The following is an 18872-nucleotide window of genomic DNA, read 5'->3' as shown; positions in this document are numbered from 1 at the left end:
TCTGACCTCACCCTATGCTTTCTTCCCAAGCATCTTCTCCAGCAGTTTCAACTATTACCTCTAGGCCACTAACATCCCATAATCTCGTATGGCCAGGAGTTCTGTGCTTTTTGTAATCAACCATCCCAGCACCCCGTCCTGCAGTACACAGCACAGAGCTCTAGACCTACTCAAATGACAGAGGGAATGCTGAGATTCGGGGGGCTGTGGCTTTGAGTGTCAGTGACCTATAAGATTCTAACATATCTCCTGACCACTATCTGCTCCACAGTTAGAGTTTAATAAACCTTTTGTTCTGTGCACATCATCCTGACTTATCTGAATAGCAATTTACAGTTAGCAAACTGCTCTCACGAAGACTCTCATTTTACCAAACTATTGGGCCACAAATGTTCTCCAAATACTATCTATTCTTCCAGCGTTGCCAAAGAACAGCTATGAGGATTGAATATCTTTCTACAGTCTTAAGAGTAATCAAAGGATAATCTGCTTCTCTTAGGGGTGTGGCTGAATAGAACAGAGAGAGAGACTGGAAAGGTATCAGCGTTTTCAATATCACCTAACCCACGGAGCAGAAACACACAGCCATTCAAACACGTAAGAAAAAGAACTAATCCATATTTAGTATCCACCTCATTGAAGAGACACTGACAGGCACTGTACTTACGTAATCTCATCAAATCAGGACCAGCTGCATAATTTGTTGGGCCGGATGCAGAATGAAAAGGCAGGGCCCATTATTCAAAAATTATTAAGGATTTCAAGATGGTAACAGCCGAGCACTAAACCAAGCACGGGCCCTTCAAAGAGCAGAGACCTGTGCCCCGGCACTGACTCCTCCCAGCAAAACTTACATCATCCCCATTTTACATACGACCCAAGGTTAAGTAGCTTTCCCAAGGACACACCACTGGCAAAGGACGCAAAAGAAATGTCACCCCAGAGTCTGCCTGATCTGTCCAGACTGCTCAAGTCATCACACACATTCACACACAGGCGCACAGAACTTAATTGATTTCACTCCAAAAATTATGGAGGCCCCCAAAGCGCCTCACAAAATGAGAAACCTTAATGACTTCATGCCCTTTAGAACTGTTAAGTATTTGTTTGCCTTTCATTAAATTTGCAAAGGAAAACTTGGTTGAGAACTCCAGAGCTCCGTTCCAATGATCTGCATTTGGGGCCTCGACAAAATGGCTGAACAAATGAGGTGTGTGCGGCCTCCTTTTCTCTACTTTGTGAGCCTTGGAATTTTTTAATGAAAAATTTCATGGCACATGAATCATTACGTGGCGTGGGAGGGGGGCGGAATGCTAAAACCTGATTGCATTATTGAATTCTAAAACTGCTCCAGATTAGATGAAATTACTTCAAGTCCCAAGGGACCACATCACAGCTCAACCCTCGTGGCTTGAATTGATAGGCAATCTCTCTCTCTAGTAGATAAACCAAAGCATGGCAAATGAACTTTTCTCCGGATGTCGCCAGCTTTTCTTAACTAAGTGTCCAATCCCAACATAGGGCTGTTCTAAGTTCCTCATGATCAGCATTTTTCAGAGCATGGTCACTTGGTGGGGGATGTATTCCAAAGGCATCCTCACACCACTTCTGTGCCAGGCACTTGGCATGGACTAGAAGCAAGGGCACTCGGATGGGTCCTAATTGGATAGGGTGTTTTTGCTTTAATGGGGTGAGATTTGAGGCTGAGACTCAATACTGAGCCATCCATGCAAGGAGGTGGAAGATGAGCGTTCGGGGTGGGTGGGGAGAGAACAAGACTCTAAGGCTAGAACCAGTTCGAAGAGTCTGAGGAATAGAAAGGACGTATATGGTGAGTAAGGGTGTATAACAGGCAGATTCGCAATTTAGAAATTCGACTTCGGCTGATGCTAATGGAAGGGTCTGGGGGTAGCAGGAGTGATCGGCCAGGTGATTTTACGAGCCTCCTGCAGAAAACCGTGAGAGACGATCGCACCTGGAAGGGGGTGAGTAGCAACAGAGATGATTGGAAGTGGATGGATCGTGGAATCTTCTTCTGAAGGTGAAAACAAGAGAATCTCATGATGGATCGAAGGGAAAGAAGGAATCGGTAGGGAGACCTTGGTATTCAGTTGAGCAACTGAGTGGATGGTGATGCCATTTACAAAGATAGAAAAGATTTAAGGGTGGAGTTGGCGGGGGCAGAGTTGGTGGGGGCGGCTGCTGAGTTTAACACGTGTTTAAGAAAGTACTCTCTAACAACTTTCTTTTTTTTTTTTTCTATTTTCCCAACTTTGATTCCATCTTGAGGACCATTTTATTCTAATATCTCTTGCACATAGCCGTCTGGTTTCACCTGTTGTGTGTTTTTAAGGCAGCTATTGTTGGGGACCTTTAAATTCTATAGGAGCATGTGCATACAGATGGACACACACAAAAAGACACTTCTAGTGTTGACCTAAGGATGAACTAGAATTCTGGATTGCTGTTTAGCCAGCACATTTTGCAGAACTGTGTTCCACGAGTCCAGAATTCTAATCCAGCCTGGGAGTTTGGGGTTGGATCAGTGTATAGAACAAACTGCATGTTCGTTCATACCTTAGGATCAGAGGAAGCAAATTGTCCTATATTTGTTGGAGTGCAGAATGGTGAGCAAGAAAAAGTATTAAAAATATTTTTTAAAATGCTAATCAGTGAAAGCAAAGAGAGTCAACAGCCAGTAAGACACAAAGAAATTCTGTGAAAGTGGGTGTCTGAAGAGATCCTTCCAGGTAAGTCTGAAAGGGAATGGAAGGAGCCCTGTAAGGAAGTGCTTCTCCAACTTTGATTGGAGGTGGGGCTGGAGTCTCTGCATCTCTAACGAGCTCCCAGGTGATGCTGATGCTGCTGGAGTAATAAAGCTTTAATGGACTACCAGTGAGAAGAAGGATGGGGAAATGCCGAAGACAGTTGCTAAGGATGATACACTAAGAAAAACGCGTGAATAGCCACATTGATGCCACGTTTCAGAATCATCTAACATTTCTTGATTCCTACTCATTACCGATAGCTGTACTGCCCATGTTTCTCTAGTAATAGCTCACCTAAAGCTCAAATAATACTCAGAGGATGCTGATATAGAGACTCAGGAAAATTTAGTAAATTCTTAATTAAGGCAAAAAAGACAATATCACTTTTTTAATAATAGAATTATTGAGATGCAATTCACATACCAAAAAGTTCACCCATTTGCTTCTGAGCCCTTACACCAAGCCCTTAATCCATGCCCAGCACTGTTCTATATGTATTTATATTTTATAGATGAGAACACAACCACCTACTCTTTAAAAACAGCAAATACCAATATCAGCAGCCACCAGGAAGGCATCTACAACACGGTTTCTCAACCGAGGGTGATTTTGCACCCCATGCCCACCCTCCACCTCCGGAGATATTTATCAATGTCTGGAGGAATTTTAGGTTGTCACAAGTGGAGGAGGGTTTTACTGGATCAAGTGCTACTAAACATCCCACAGAGCACAGGATCGCAAACCCCGACCCCCAACGAATGATCTGGCCCCAAATGTCAATAGTCTTGAGGTTGTAAAAATCTAATCTAGAATTTCAGAGTCTTAAGTTTGACTTATTTTCAATAATTGCCATTTAGACAGACCAAAGTGAAAGACTCAAATAATATTTTTGCAGTACGTTTTTTTTTTTAATTTTATTTATTTATTTTTTAGGTGAGGCAACCCTTGGTTGATCTCACAGATTGCAAGGACCTTGTCAGCTTACAATTCCTTATTTATTTTTTTTACACACCTGGTCTTCCTAGGTGGTCTCCCATCCAAGTACTAACCAGGTCTGACCCTGCTTAGCTTCCAAGATCAGATGGGATCGGGCTTGTTCAGGGTGGCATGGCCATAGACATCAGTATGTTTTAAATAGAAGCACCGAATCATATCTGCCCTGAGCACCCAGGAAGTCCCCACTGAGTCATTCCTGGCTGCTCCTGCCCCCACCCCATCATGCAGCATGGGACCAAGGGCTTTGCTCCTATAGGAATTCAATAAATGTTTGTTGTCTTTACGTAGGTGAAATGAAGGGTCTTAAAGGGACTTGGTAAGCACCATGGTTAGAACACTGCTCACACTCGTGCAGGAGCCAATAAGCCTGGCTCTGTTTTAAAGCTTTAGGCTATAGGATGTGGTTCCACAGTGTAACTGTTTGCACGTCTGCTTTACACGCAGAAGGTCCTGGGTTCGTACCCCAGTGGAGCCATGGTCCATGGTCTATGGCCATGCCACCCTAAACAAGCCCGATGTCTGATCTCGAAAGCTAAGCAGGGTCGGGCCTGGTTAGTACTTAGATGGGAAACCACCTAGGAAGACCAGGTGTTATAGGCATAAATAAGAATATTAATTTAAAAAAAAAAAAAGCGTTAGACTATAGGCTTAACTTCAACTCTGCTACCTCACCAACAAGTCCCTTTGGTCACAAGGAGTATGTAGCTGAATCAGTGCAAATTCATCCTTATGCGTGTAAAATTAATAAGTCAAAATACCTGCCCAAAGAGTAGGACAGTCACGTCAGCGCCATATGCAAAGCGTGGTAACACCATTATGGGAACTGGGCCCCCTTATCCACGGGGATAGGTCCAACGATGTCCAGCGGATGCCTGAAATCACAGACAGTACCAAACCCGATACATACTGTTTTCTCCTAGATGCACATACCTTTTCAAGGTAAAGGAAACACTTCGCAGCTTCTCTTTGGCTTATCCTTATTGCCAGCATCACTATTCTTGCACTGGTGATCCTTATTAGGAAAAATAATGGTGACTTGAACACACGGACTGCAATAGACAATTGATCTGGCAACTGAGATGGCTACACAGTGACTGACACAGGACACGGATATGCTGGACAGAGGGACGATTCACGTCCCAGGCGGGATGGAGTAGGACAGTGTGAAACTTCGTCACCCTGCTCAGAACCGCATACAATGTAAAACTCATGCACTGTTTATTTCTGGAATTTTCCACTTAATATTTTCAAACAGCAGTTGACGACGGGTAGCTGAAACCACAAAAAGCGAAACCATGGATAACGGGGGATGACTGTAATTATTTTGAAAATTACAAAGCCTGGTTGACTTATTTCTTCCTTTACCAAGTGCGATTAGTCTATTTGTAATTCTGTTACTGGCTTGAAGTTTTTAACAACCAACCTACGTCACAAACCTTGAGGGCACTAAAGGTTAGGCACAAGAGCCTCCCATTTTAAGGTTAGAAGAAAAACACTTATGTTCTCTGAGAGGGGGAATGTATTATTTAAGCATGAAAATAAGAACTGAGGAAAATATGAAACACGCTAAAGAAAACTCGGCGTTTTATCCCATTGGTTTATAACCATGATGCCCTCTGCTTCTTTGGGTTCCTTCAAAAGGAATTCATTTATCAGAATACAAAGCCTACAGCCTTCATTCCAATGAGGCAATCAACTCAACAGGGACTGCAGGCTACAGGAAGACGAACTGTATATTCTGCCAAGCACTCACATGGAAAAAACGCTTCACAATTTGTTCCAATAAATATGTGAAGTCAAATGTCAAGCATCAAAAACATCTATCGGAGCTGTTAGAAATTATGAGATTGTTGTTCGGAGGACTGCATATAATGAAATTTCCATCAAGGCCACACAAGAGCCCTTCTCTGCCCCGTCCCCATGAGAAAAGTTGACAGCATCGTGCTTCTCAATGTAACGCTGATGTGGGCAGAAGCTCCAGCATGAGCCTTGACATGTGTCACCGCACTTGGCTACAGACGCTTTACAAGAAATTACATGGGATGCTATCAGAAAATTGAAAATCCGATGAGTGTTTCACTTAGTTACTGTAATTCTTCAATGCTATTCCAATCTTGTGCAAATTAGAAGCCACTTACAGCTCCGAAGCCTGACAGAATGAGGTTTTCATTATGCTTTTAATAGGTTTATTGGAAGATTTCCTATTTAAAGGTACTTGAGGAGAATGATGGGTTGGATCTCTGTATTAAAAGGGATCTCTAAGTGGTAACCAAAATGGTACCTCAAATTTGCTACAATGAGTAGCATGGCCACCTCTGGGTGGGGACAAGATGCTGAATAAATTATCTTTAACAGAAGATTGCAAGTAGAACGGATAATTACTTAATTGTGACTCCAGTATGCCCAGGGCATGGCATTCTTTATGGCCATCATCTGTAGTGCCGAGCCTATTGATCCACTCTACAGAAACACTTGCCTTAACATGGGAACAAACCAAAAGTGGTTTGTGCATGGACAGCTTCCTGCTTCATAAGTTTGGGAGTAAACTTTGAGCTCTTCCCCATCACTGCCATTGTTATCACCACCATCAGGAAATCGTTAAAATTATTTAATAATTGTCAACAGCATGTGATGCATGCATGATTTGGGACAATTATTACATCAAAGGAAGAAGAGAATCACTAAGATGTTTAAGGTAAGTTTCCTTTGGCTAAAACAAAGAGGGCACTTCTCAGTATCAAAAGGAAAAAAAAAACTGGTCTATAGAGATAGTTTCCTCCACAGACAAGGACAGCCTTCATTTTGTTAGCATCGGAATCACTTTCTGTGAGGAAACCACAATAATGTATAGTGATTTGATGAAATAATACTTCGGATCATCAATCTAACTTATGAAACATAATAGTATGTTAAGATAAAGCACTTCTCTTCTGGTACACAAACCCATCTATAATGGCTAAGAAAATGTTTTCATTAAAACATTCATATACAGAAAACTCAACTCTCAACTTTGTTTCCATGGCAACCCACAATTCAACTTTTCAATGCACTCAATGCCAGCTCCTTTCCCTTACATGTAATTCCTGAAGAGTCATTTGTAAATAAAAATTTTAACAGGGAAATCTTTTGACAGAGTGTTGCCTAGACACAGAAATAAGTGGGTTGGGGTGGGGCTTATGGATTCTAACTTCAGCTGTTACCCCAGATATTTATTTAATTAATTTACTCACTTAAACATTTATTGAATATACCTACCAGGAGCCAAGCCTTCAAAGTAACATTACCATGCTTGGGACCTGACATAAAGTAGCTATAATGCAAAGTGAAAGGTGCTCCCAGAGTGACATGGGAGGGAAGGATTTTTTCCCATCAGAAAACATCAGAGAAAATTGGAGAAAGCACTGAAAACAATGAACTGGATCTTGATGAGCACATAAAATCTAAAAACAAACAGAGATGCCGTGGGCAGATTTCAGCTGTTCACAGCAAGTGGGGAGAGGTGGAAAGATGGAGCAATTTGGGAAAAGGTAGCGATTCGTTCCAGATGAAGCCAGGGATTAGTGAAGGGGAATGGATTCATCATCCGCTCATTCATTCATTCACTCATTCAACAAAGGAGCTATTACTCTGTCCCCGGCACTTGTTAATAGGCTAGTACACCTTCGTAAACAAGGCAAAGTCGTTTTCCTCCTGGCACTAATGTCCTAAAAGATCCTAGAACGCTTTCGGTGTTCGCCTAGAAAAGCTGGATGTTTTGTAGCAGCTCCAAGGAGCCATAAAGCTTTTATACAGGAAGTTACAAAGAAAAGCTGTTTGGGGGAGAAATTGATCAATGATAGAAAAAACGAAAGCGAGACCAGAAGCGGGAAGACGAGTTTGAAAGTGTGTTAGTTTGTTAGGGTGGCCTTAACAGAGGACCACGAACTGGGTGGTACACCACAGAAATGTGCTGTCTCGCAGAATTCTAGAGGCTAGAAGTGACGGTGGGGTAGGTTCCTTCTGAAGGCTGTGAGAGAGAATCTGTTTCTTCTAGTTTCTCATGGTTTGCTAGAAATCTTTGGTGTTCCTTGGCTTGTGGCACAGAACTTCGATCTTCACGTGGTGTTCTCTCCGGGTGCGTGTCTGTATCCAAATTTCTCTTTTGATAAGGACACCCAGTCCGATTGGATTACCGATTACCCTAATGCCTTCACTTCTGGCACCTCTGTAAAGATCCTATCTCTAAATAAGATCACATTTCAAGGTATTGGGGGTTAGGACCCCAACAATGCTTTTTTTGCGGGGAGAGGGGAGGGCGGGGAGGACAAAATTCAACCTATACAGGAAGTCTCTGTACTCCAGGTGATCAGATTATGGATTTTTTAAAACGTTCCTTCCATCTTTTGCCAAATGAACCGGCATACAATAATTGTATAATGGAGAAAAATAAAATTAATTTAAAAAGAGGTCGTAATCCTACAATAAGAGAAGTAAAGAAGGCTCAAAAGAACATTGTGGAATTTGATAGCAAGAGGAGGGACTTGGGAGTGAAATGAAGAGAGCCTGGCAGCTGATTGGTTGAGGGGAGAAAGGAAGCGGGTCACCAAAAATGATGAGAAAAGTGACAACTGAAATTATTGCAGTAAATTAAAACCGGGGAGATTAAAAACAGGATGAACAAAGATAGGAGAGAAAGGAAGGTGAGTTTGGTTTAAGTGTGAGTCACCAGCAGATAATTCAAGAGGGAGCTGATAAGAAGTCAAGTAGAAATCAAAGGCAAACTCTGGGTTATTCCCAGAAACTGCAAAGTAAAAAAACACAAACTCTCAATATTTCAATTTTTCTCCTACAAAGTAGTAACATTATTATTATTATTATTATTATTATTATTATTATTATTAATCTTGAAAGGCATTTCAGGGAATTAGAGAAACTTACATATGAAGAGCACTGAGAATTGGATCTGACAGGGAGCTGCTCCCAAAGTTTGTCCATGGTGATTGGCCAAGACCCTAGATGAACACGGAAAAGGCGAAGGAGAATGCAAGGAGCTCAGGGGTATATTCTAGAAGACTGCTTGCATCAGCCCATGGCTAAGAGAAGAGAAGCCGGATGGAGATAGAGTTAAGAGGTCAAAAGTGATGCAGAGACCCAGTCTCAAAAAAGACATGAAAGAGTTGAGTCTCAAGAAGGTGGAGTGGTCAGTGCCATCTGATGTCGCAGACCAACTGAGAAGAATAAGAGCTGAGAACAGGCACTGACAACAAAAGGGTCCCCAGTGACTTTTGAGACAGTTATTTCAGTAGAGAAAAAGGATAACAGTCAGATTAAAAGGAGTTGGGAGGAGTATACAGGAGACCAGAGATAATAATCAGGCTGCCATGGACGGCTCTTTTTCAAAAGTGAGAAGGAAACATCCCTTGAGGTGTTGAAAAACTCTGAGGATGTTTCGTTTGTAGGATAAGGTGCTTACAGGCTAAACGGGAAGATCTCCTAGAAAGACGGAGATTGACCACGTCTGTTAGAAAGAGGATCATTGAGAGAGAAACGTTGTAGATGGATGGGAAGGAGCTGGGATCAAAGTGAGGAGGAGCACAAGCTGGTTTTGCTTAATTACTGCACACTCCTGCCCCAAGGAACAACCGCCCAATCAAATGGACAGAGGACATTTGCGAAGGTGAATGAACGTTCCTGCCACAGGCTGCTCTGATGGAGAAAGTCACAGCGCTTCCAATGGAAGGGGTGTAGAACTTTACGAGTTATCGGGCGGTAGCACCTTCACACAAAGACAGCACCTTAACTGATTCCTGCAGCGAAATGCTGGGTGATATGGTAGCTTGGGTACCCAACCCTCAGGACAATTATAGGAAAATGTGGGAGCAGAAGGCCATTTCAGAAGACCAATGAGCGCCATGCCCTCTGCCTGTTCTCCAGCTGAAGCCTGGGAAGAGCATTAGCTTCTTCTGTTCTCGTGGACACCGTCTTTGAAGACGTGCTCACGAGGAAAGGAGAATGATCAAATTCTGTTCATCCTCCCCTCGGTCTTTCTTCCTTGGTTTTCTTCCACCCAAGAAGGGAAAATTGTTGACACGATATCTGGTGGGATAAAAATGGAGAATGGGGCAGGTGGAGAAAGGGAAATAAAAATGGGAACATATGGAGAAACGAAGAATAAGATAATGAGAAAGAGAAAGAGTGAGGAAGAGAGTGTGAAAGACGTTGATGGGGAAAAAGGAGGATGGCAAAGTGAACGGGCAAGACGAAAGGCTGTCAGGAAGAGAGAAGGACGTAGTTACATGGGTGATGGTGATTTTCCAGGCAGCTTCTGTGTGACTCCATCGTGTATCTCTGCATCAGACTGCACGAGGAGCCAGAGACAAGAGAGCTTTGGGGACTCAGTAGGATGATAATATTTTAAGTACAAAAGCATATCCCGACTCTGGCTGAACTATGTGGAATTGCCACATTGTAAGGGACCTTACTCTTGAAGTGGCCTTAACCCCTACACTCTGTTCTATGCCCTCCTGGAGCATCCCTAATGAGGAAACGTACGTGTGACTCAGACAAGACCACAAAACAAGAAAGCAGGAGAGCTGGAAGATCACCTGGGTCTGCAGGGCACTAAGTTCCATGTTTCTAATCATCACTACTTAACTACTTCCTGAGACAGTCACATCACTCAGGAAAATAAAAGCAGCCGCCTCGTGCTTCACTGCCCTGAGAACTATTCATTCCAGAGAGGGGGTGACCTTTGCTCCGTCCTCGGGACCTTGGAACTCAGCTGCATGAGTCAGTGAGTTAATGCATGCAAAGCACTGAGAACAGAGCCTGGAAAACAGCAGCTCTACGGAGTTGCTAGCAATTACAACAACAATTTAAAAATGATAATGACAACAGTAACTATATATAATCACAATACATAATAATTGTGGCAAACATCTCTAAGGTGGAACCCCATGATCCCTGTCTCCTGGTGTTGACATCTTTGTATTATCCCCATCCTTGAGTGTGGGGAAGACCTGTAACTTGCTTCTAACCAATAAAAATCAGCAAAGGTGATGGAATGCCATTCTTACAATTATGTCACCTGTAATAAGACCCCGCCTTGTTGAAAGACTTGTCATAGTCCTTCTCTCTCCGCTTGCTGGTTTTGAAGAAACAAAATGACTTGAATCCTACAACTGCGAGGAACTGAATGCCGCCACATTAGCACATAAACAGGCAAGTGGGTTCGTCCCTAGCCACCCTCCAGGTGAGAACCCGACCCTGGCTGACACCTTGATGAGGACCCAGCAAAGCCGTGCACAGACTTCTGACCACAGAAATCATGAGAAGGAGAGAGAATGCGTATTAAAACAATAATAGTATCAGGACGAGCTACAGCATTTGCAGGACCCAATGCACAATGAAAAGGGGGAGCCCCTTGCCGAAAAATTATATAGAATGTCAAGAGAATAGAAAGAGAAGAACATTAAACCAAGTACAGGGCCTTCCTGGGCAGAAGGCCCTGACTGCCCAGGTCACACGCCCATGAATTAGTTCTGAATAGCATGCGGTGAATTTAACAACGGTTTTAACGATAGAACTGAAATTTAAATGCGGGTCTGTTTGATTTCGACGATCTCGACAATACGGCACAGGGTTAAAAGGATGACCTTTGAGGCCACCGGCCAGAGTGCCTGGGACCGAAGCTTTATCCCAGCACTGATAAGCTAGATGACCTTGGAAAAGGTATTTGACATAACTGAACCTCCGCTCACTTGTGTATAAAATGGAGATAATAGTTTGTACCTTGAGATGCTGTGAGGAATAAGTAATACTCATTAAGCACTTAGAAGAGCGTCTGGCACATAGTAGGAATTCGATAAATGGCATATACTTTTATCAACTTAACAGCACTCTATATTCCCTATCTAATTATTTGCCAACTGACAAAAATTTGTATGCATCTGTTGCAGCTTCAACAGATTTAGAAAATAATCATCTATTGATGTGATTCATGAAAGTACCTGGGTAGAGGAAATATGATAGATTAGATTCTTTCAAATGTCTCGGATCAGAAGCAAAACAAAAAAGCAAGTTGGGAGTTTCCATCGGTGGAGGGGTGCTAATTAACAACTCAATTAAAAAAGGCAAATTAAACTTTATGGTTCGTTATCCTCCACTGCTTGGTAAATTGTTTTGCTAGGCGAATGATTAAAAATGATCATTTCAGAAAACTGAAATAGCTTCCAAGGAACACGACTATTTTTCAGTATTATACAAAAGGTTTCACCACAAAATAAACTTACTTGATTAAAAGGAACAGTGCTGTTCTGCATGTGGAAAGCCAGCCTTACAAATGTCAGCTTGTGATGCATTAGGTGTTTAGGGGGCTGTGTAAGAATTTTGAAGAGAAACGCTTCCTTATGAATAAAACACATCATTGTTTCCTTTTATGCACTTTATTTTTGCGGCCCCCGTAAAGGTTTTTCTAGAATACTACTTGCAAATGTGCGATTTACACCTGTGCTCTGCGGAAATGCACAGAACCCAGGCTTTCCTAAAAATGGGTAGTTTCTAGGGAATCTAAACAATGACCAGAAAACAGACGCCATAGCGAACTGAGGCATCAGCCCTCATCCTTGTGATTCCTCATGCTCTTCTTCTGTAATTACATCACTGGTTTTCAACTTTATTTTTCCTACTCCAGACCACCTGAGACATATGGCATGGTCCCACTGGTAATTAGGATTATTGGATGCCCTGGAAGAAAGTGCACATCAAGCGTAGCCAGGTCTGGCCATCAGGGGGCGCCAGCATGGTAGTAGCACTACTGTAGGATGCATCGGGCATACATCTTTGATGGCTGGAGAAGCAAAGACACCTCCGAGAACCTCCGAATCTCTGTCTCAAGGCCTTGATTTCATACAACTTCTCATAAATTTATCATCATTACCTTAACAACCATCTGGTCAACACAGCACCTAAAGTAATTGTCTAAAAGATCAACAATTCCATCACCAACAGTCTCCCTGTTACCCTCAGCCACACTTCATATGTTTTTTGTTGTTTCAATCTACCCCCTTCTCATCCTTTTCAATGAATCACCACTCGACTACCAGATAGTTCCCACATTTCCTGATTGATCCACATTTAAATGCACATTTATTTTCATTTATACTTTTACACTCTGAACATGTAGATTAATCCAACTATCTGGCAAATCTCGTCTTCACACCTAATCCTGTTGATTTTGCTGTCTCTCCCATTTTTCCTCAAAATGATGATGGTATTAGAGAGGACACTGCCAATCTTTTATCTACTCCCATCACTCTTCCCCCATTAAAACAAGCAAAATGTAAAAAAAAAAAAAAAAGAAAAGAAAAGAACCACCAATCGAAATCCTACACTAAACGCTGTGGCCCCTTGTCATCTCATTGTCATTCAATAGCTTCGTATAGAGAATCCTAACCTAGAGTTGGAATTACCATCTATCTGTACAACAAAAGAGTCAAGTATTTAAACTCAGAATGCCCTTTTTGCAGATGAACACTTCTTTTTAGCCAGTGAATGGAAATGTTGTCTAGATTAGCCATTTCTGAGCCCTTAGCCAGTCAGCACTTAAGTATGGCTTCCGAAAGCCTATCGCACATCCTGCTAGAATAGGGTGCTGTGGAAGGAACCCTTCTACAATCTTAAAAGAGACTCTGAGTTTAAGCACAAGGATGACTGGGCCACCATGAGTAGCAACAGCTCTCCATCGCTGCTGCCCCAGACCAAATCTAGTAAGGCAGAGCTGATGTCACCAATTCTGTTGCATGGTTCGGGCTTCCTTGAGCTCATAGAACCCGTCAAACACCAGTTATGTCTCAGTAGTTAGTAGGGAGCTATTACAATACCCCTAAAAAGAAATCATTTATGCAAGATTTATAATAACATCTTATGTAAAGATTTCTCTCCAACTTTGATGAAACCATTGATGGCCAGGGTGACAGTAGATGTAGTGGCTTCTTTGGAGGTAATTTCAGGAGTCAAGGCATCGTTGATTGACACTAGCTTAGATCAGGGTGGTGGTAATGGAGATGGTGACCCTCTAAGAGGTGGGGATGTGCGTGGCGGAATTACCATCTATCTATTCAGTCAGAAACACATATTGAGTACCTGCCATGTGCCGGATAGGCACTGGAGATCCCAAGAGATACAAAGAAGAATGAGACAAACTCTGCCTCTGAAGTTCACATTCTAGAAAGAGAGACTAACGTGGAAGCCAATGATAGCCATTCCAGCAAGGGGAGAAGATGGCACAATCAACTGTGCGGTGCAGGTGAGCAATCAGGTGAGTCTTGTCAGCACAGGAGATGAATGATGCAACAATTGATATAACGGCGTGTCTTGCCAGGGAGCAAAGCTCTATGAAAAACGAGCCCCAGCATCATAAAAGTTTTCTCTTCAAATCTAATACCTTCAGAGAAGACATTTTTAAAGAACTGGGAGGCGAATGACTTGCATCCTCCGAGGCACTCTCTCAAAAAAAAAAAAAAAAAAAAAAACAAAATAAATGCACCACAGAGACCTCTCAGAAAGCACTCGTCTCCCATTGTCTATATTTATTTTGTAGATGTCATGTATTGGTATGCTCATGTTTCTATTCTATTTATGCAGGTTCTTTGAACTGACTGTAATTTGTTTCTATATAGCTGAAGAGAAAGAGCTAAGAGTCAGTGTCCTCCCTCTGTTAACTAACAGTCCATCCTTATTTGAAATGACACCTTTAGACGACATGCATGTGTCATGTTCTCGTGGGTCTCTTCTCTCCAAGTCCTTTAACCCAGGCCAATAAGCACCATATTAGTCAGAAGAGATTAGGTGATGCCGCAGTAACAAATAACCCTCAACAGACATTAATTCGCTGATCAGATAAGCCAAGCTGCTTCATTTGAATTCCTGTGGTAACTTTATCTCAATACATGCTTCCATAGCAGAAGAAAGACTAGAGAAACCGCGTATTTCTTTGAGCAAAACTAGTCACACAACCCCACCTCACTTCTCGGATGCTGGAAATACAGAGGCACAAATTGCATGTTTGCAGAGCATTCATGTTTCTGCCCAAAGTATCCCCTATAATCACTAAATCTTCATCGCAAATTCCCCCTGGGGAAAAATTTTCCAGGGCGGTAAGACATTTTCTTAGTCTATGATTGGTGGTTAAAAACCGGTAAAAAGCATCTGGTTCCTTTGTGAACTAAAGCATGCTAAGCTTCTGCTCGGCAAAATAAAATAATGATAATAAACAATATATGCTCCTAAAAACTAATTACAGAGCAAGCTCAAATCATCACAGAGCCAGATCAGTTTTAAGTAAAGCTTCTTAAGTGTCATTATCCATTAGACGTGCATAGAAAGTGTTCTGTGGATTTCTCCCCCACCCCGTCTTTTAACCTCTCAAACAGCCACCTACAGGGAGCCAAATGGTGGCAGGAGAATGTGCTAATGATGCCAGCACATGTGAGGCTCTCCAAATTTATGAAGGGTAGTTACATAACCATGATGAGAATGAACTTTTCTCACTTCCCATAGAAAGCTAATGGGGGGAAAATGGGCTTTTATAACTCCAGCACAATCGGATTAGATTAACTCAGTAAAATAACCTTATGACCAAACAGAGTACCTACTTATTGATATGGTGAATCTAGAAAGGATCAGTTCTCTACTCCCTGCCCTGCTTTGGAGCCATCTGGGGAGTGGAATGGAATTGTAGATCTATGAGTACTTCCTTGGACATATTCTTCTTTTCTGATCCTCTGCCCAAACATTCCACAATAGAAGCCAAGAATTCCAATCTCTGCCTCTTCCTTCAGTGAGATGCTCACTCTGCCTGGTGCTTCCTACCTGCACTGCAGCAGAAAGGGGCTCCAGACTAAAAGCCAGGACTTTCATGAGGCTGAGTACATGTTCTTCCCTTCTCTCAAGGGTCACAGATCTGCACTGCCTTTTGATCTATGCCTGAAAAGAATAACCTCATCTATTTTATTCAGTATTAGCTGTTTTCCAAAGGACAAGCCTGGTGGCAGTTACAGCATCGTGACTGCATGCAGAAGACTTCTTAGAGTGGCACAATCCAATAGAAACGGAAAGCAAGCCACATATAATTTTGAGCTTTCTAGTAGCCATTTAGGAAAAAGTAAAAATGAACAAGTGCAATTATATGAATAATGTACGGTATTTGACTGAATACATCCAAAGATTAGCATTCCATTGTATAATCAATAGACAGATTATTGAGATGTTTTACATTATTTTTTTCACACTTAAGTCTTCAAAGGCATACATTTTACACTTGTAAGCACATCTCAATTCATTCTAGCCACATTCCAAGCATCCAGTAACCACATGTGGCTACAGGCCACTGTACGGGACGTCATAGCCTTAGAGCATCCTAAAGCACGACAAATTGGTGAAATACTAGATTTTAGGGGTTTTCAAATAGATTTCTAGCACCCTCAAGGATATCCATCCACGCATGCTTCCCTTATTCAATTCTCTGCAGTGGAAAAAGGCTCAGGTCAAAAATCTCCTTTGTCTCATCCAACATATGTGAAACGAAAATGTTAAGTTTCACAAATGCAAACTAAAGTAGCCATTACAAAAGTAGCATGTTAATTTCACTTGACGGAGAATTCGCTATTAACATCCCCTCTCTCCCCGAGTGTTGAACATTTATTTGATGGCGTGACCTTTCTAAGGTCTTGATTTCCAAATCCGTGATGCGAACAAAGCCATAAACTGTGCTCGCTAGGATGCAGGGTGGTTTAAAATCGACTGGCGAACAGAATGATTTGAAAAGATCCCACGTGAAATCTTCTTTAGAGGCTTTCCACCACCTAACCTGCCATTCATTCTGCAAGGTCGACTTCATTTTCACTTTTGGAATTCAAAGCTACGGGTTTCTAAGGAGCACAAACACATCACTTCACTTCTTTTGAGTCCCTGCATTGCCTACCACAGGGTCTGGCCTATAATGCTCAAAGATTTCGTGAATGAAAAGGCTTGAATTAAAGGCCTTTTAACAACAGAGAGTAATATTTTTTTAATCAAGGGCCACTGGGGCAGCTACTTGAATAAGATGGAGCAGGAGAAAAGCAATGCAGAAAGAAAACAGAACTTTTATAAAAGGAAAAAGAGAGAATATATAGAAAGTGCGTGTTCTTCCCTTTTAAGTCAAACTGTCGAATCGCGCTCCGGGCCGCCTCCGCCGAGACTGTTACTTTGGCCATATTGACTTCCTTTCAGTTTCTCAAACAGGTCAGACTTGTTCCCGGTCTCAGAGCCTTTGTACGTGCTGTTCCTTCTACCTGGAATGCTCTTCTCACTTTGCAGAGAAGCCTCTCAGTGGGCTCTTCCCTACCGCTTTCATCTCATTACCACGGTGATTTCTTTCCTACTTCCTATCCCAGAGGGCAACCAGCTTCTGACTTGTTTACTACCTCGTGGTCTGTCTCCCCATGAGAATGCAAGTTCCTCAAGGGCAAGGGCATTCTCTGTAGTGTCTCTGCCGTCTCCCAGCCCCTAGCCCAGTGCATGGTCTCTTCATGTACACTTGATATACATACGTGTTGACACTCTCATGAAGGTTATGCCCTAGAGCTTTAGAGATCCCAGATTGGGATAAACTCTGCTCTATTCAAAATCAGCAGGGGAGCCCAACCCCTAAATGAATGAATGAATGAAGTGGAGGGAGGTAGCTAGATGGAAACTGTTCCTGGGAGTGCACACGGCACCTTGGATTATGGGCCTGAAGTCATGTGGAAGATGGTTTGAACTTGACTCCATCACTTACTAGCTCTGTGATCTCAGGCCTATTATTAACTGTCATGTCTGTTTTCTCCTCCTAAAATGGTATTCACAAAACTATCTACTTCGAGGAGTTGTAAAGATTAACCAAAGTAATGGATGAAAAGCACTGGGCTTGGCACATAGAAAAATGCTCAACGCATGGCCACTGTTAGCTATGATGGTTGTTGGAAAATTAATCTCATGGTACCAGCGGGAAGGGAAAGGAGGCTACTCCAGATGGCCTATGGGCTCAAGGTCACCTTGGCTCAATTTGTTGGCACTCCTGAATATCACTTGGAAACTTTGAAGTCTTCCTCATTTATTGGTGAACTTTCCATTTTCCCCTTTAATTCTCTATTACATTGCGAATGGGGCATTTAATCCTTGGGATTTCATTTCCTGGCTGCAGTAGAAATGGAAAATGCAAGTAAACACCATATTGGAAATCTGACTGTTCAATGAATTGCAAGATTCTCTTCTCATTTGTCATAGGAGAGAAAAAAAGAATGAAGTTAAAGTTGTTTATAAGACAAGCAAACTAAGCTCCTTGAGAAGCAATTATTTTGGAAGAATTTTCCCTGTTCTTTATAGCTTCGCCATTTTAATACTGAAAGGTATTTAACTGAAAATCATTCTTTTAACAGCAGTCTCATAATCCTTTATAAAATCTCTCTGCAGCAGTATCAGTAGGAAGGTTTGGACATCTCACAATATAATGGGGAAGAAAATCACCTACTAGCCCTTCGCCTCTGATCTGTGAGATCATCCTACAGGGAGCTGGCTAAGGATGGTAATTGCATTGCTCCCTTTCCTACGAATCCTGATCAACCAGAACCTTCAATCCAGTTTAGGCACGCTTTTCTGCCGACCGTGACCAGGCCCTCTGGCCTCTTCGCCTTGGATTCAGAACCTATGAGGAGGCTGAGGTTGCATTGGGTGCCTGCTTTCCCATGAATTTAAGCCTTGACCCATAGGAAATACACTCCTGGCCTACGCCACTCACATTTTTAACTACTCAAGTTTTCTCATTGGTGTAGAACAGGGGTCCCCACCTCCTGGACCACAGACCGGTACTGGTCCGTGGCCTGTTAGGAACCAGGCCGCACAGTAGGAGGTGAGCAGCAGGCAAGCTAGTAAGGCTCCATCTGTATCTGTGGCCGCTCTACAGCGCTAGCTAGTGTCACCACCTCAGCTCCACCTCAGATCACCAGACCTTAGACTCTCATAGAAGTACCATTCCCTGGTGCCAAAAAGGTTGGGGACCACTGGGGTAGAGCCCCTTGTAAATTACCCAAGCGCAAACATAGATGATGC

At 42.5% G+C, this 18872-nt stretch overlaps 2 pseudogenes; one reads left to right on the top strand and one right to left on the bottom strand.

Moving 5' to 3' along the window:
• Positions 1-3769: 3769 nt before the first annotated feature.
• On the bottom strand, positions 3770-3887 carry LOC111738624 (annotated as a pseudogene).
• A 361-nt stretch (positions 3888-4248) lies between these two features.
• LOC111738574 lies at positions 4249-4364 on the top strand (annotated as a pseudogene).
• Positions 4365-18872: the final 14508 nt, after the last annotated feature.

Source organism: Pteropus vampyrus, unplaced genomic scaffold (assembly GCF_000151845.1).
Source record: "Pteropus vampyrus isolate Shadow unplaced genomic scaffold, Pvam_2.0 Scaffold40, whole genome shotgun sequence".
Classification (NCBI taxonomy): Eukaryota; Metazoa; Chordata; class Mammalia; order Chiroptera; family Pteropodidae; genus Pteropus; species Pteropus vampyrus.
Note: the sequence above shows the minus strand (reverse complement) of the source record. Positions and strands in the feature narration are given on the sequence as shown.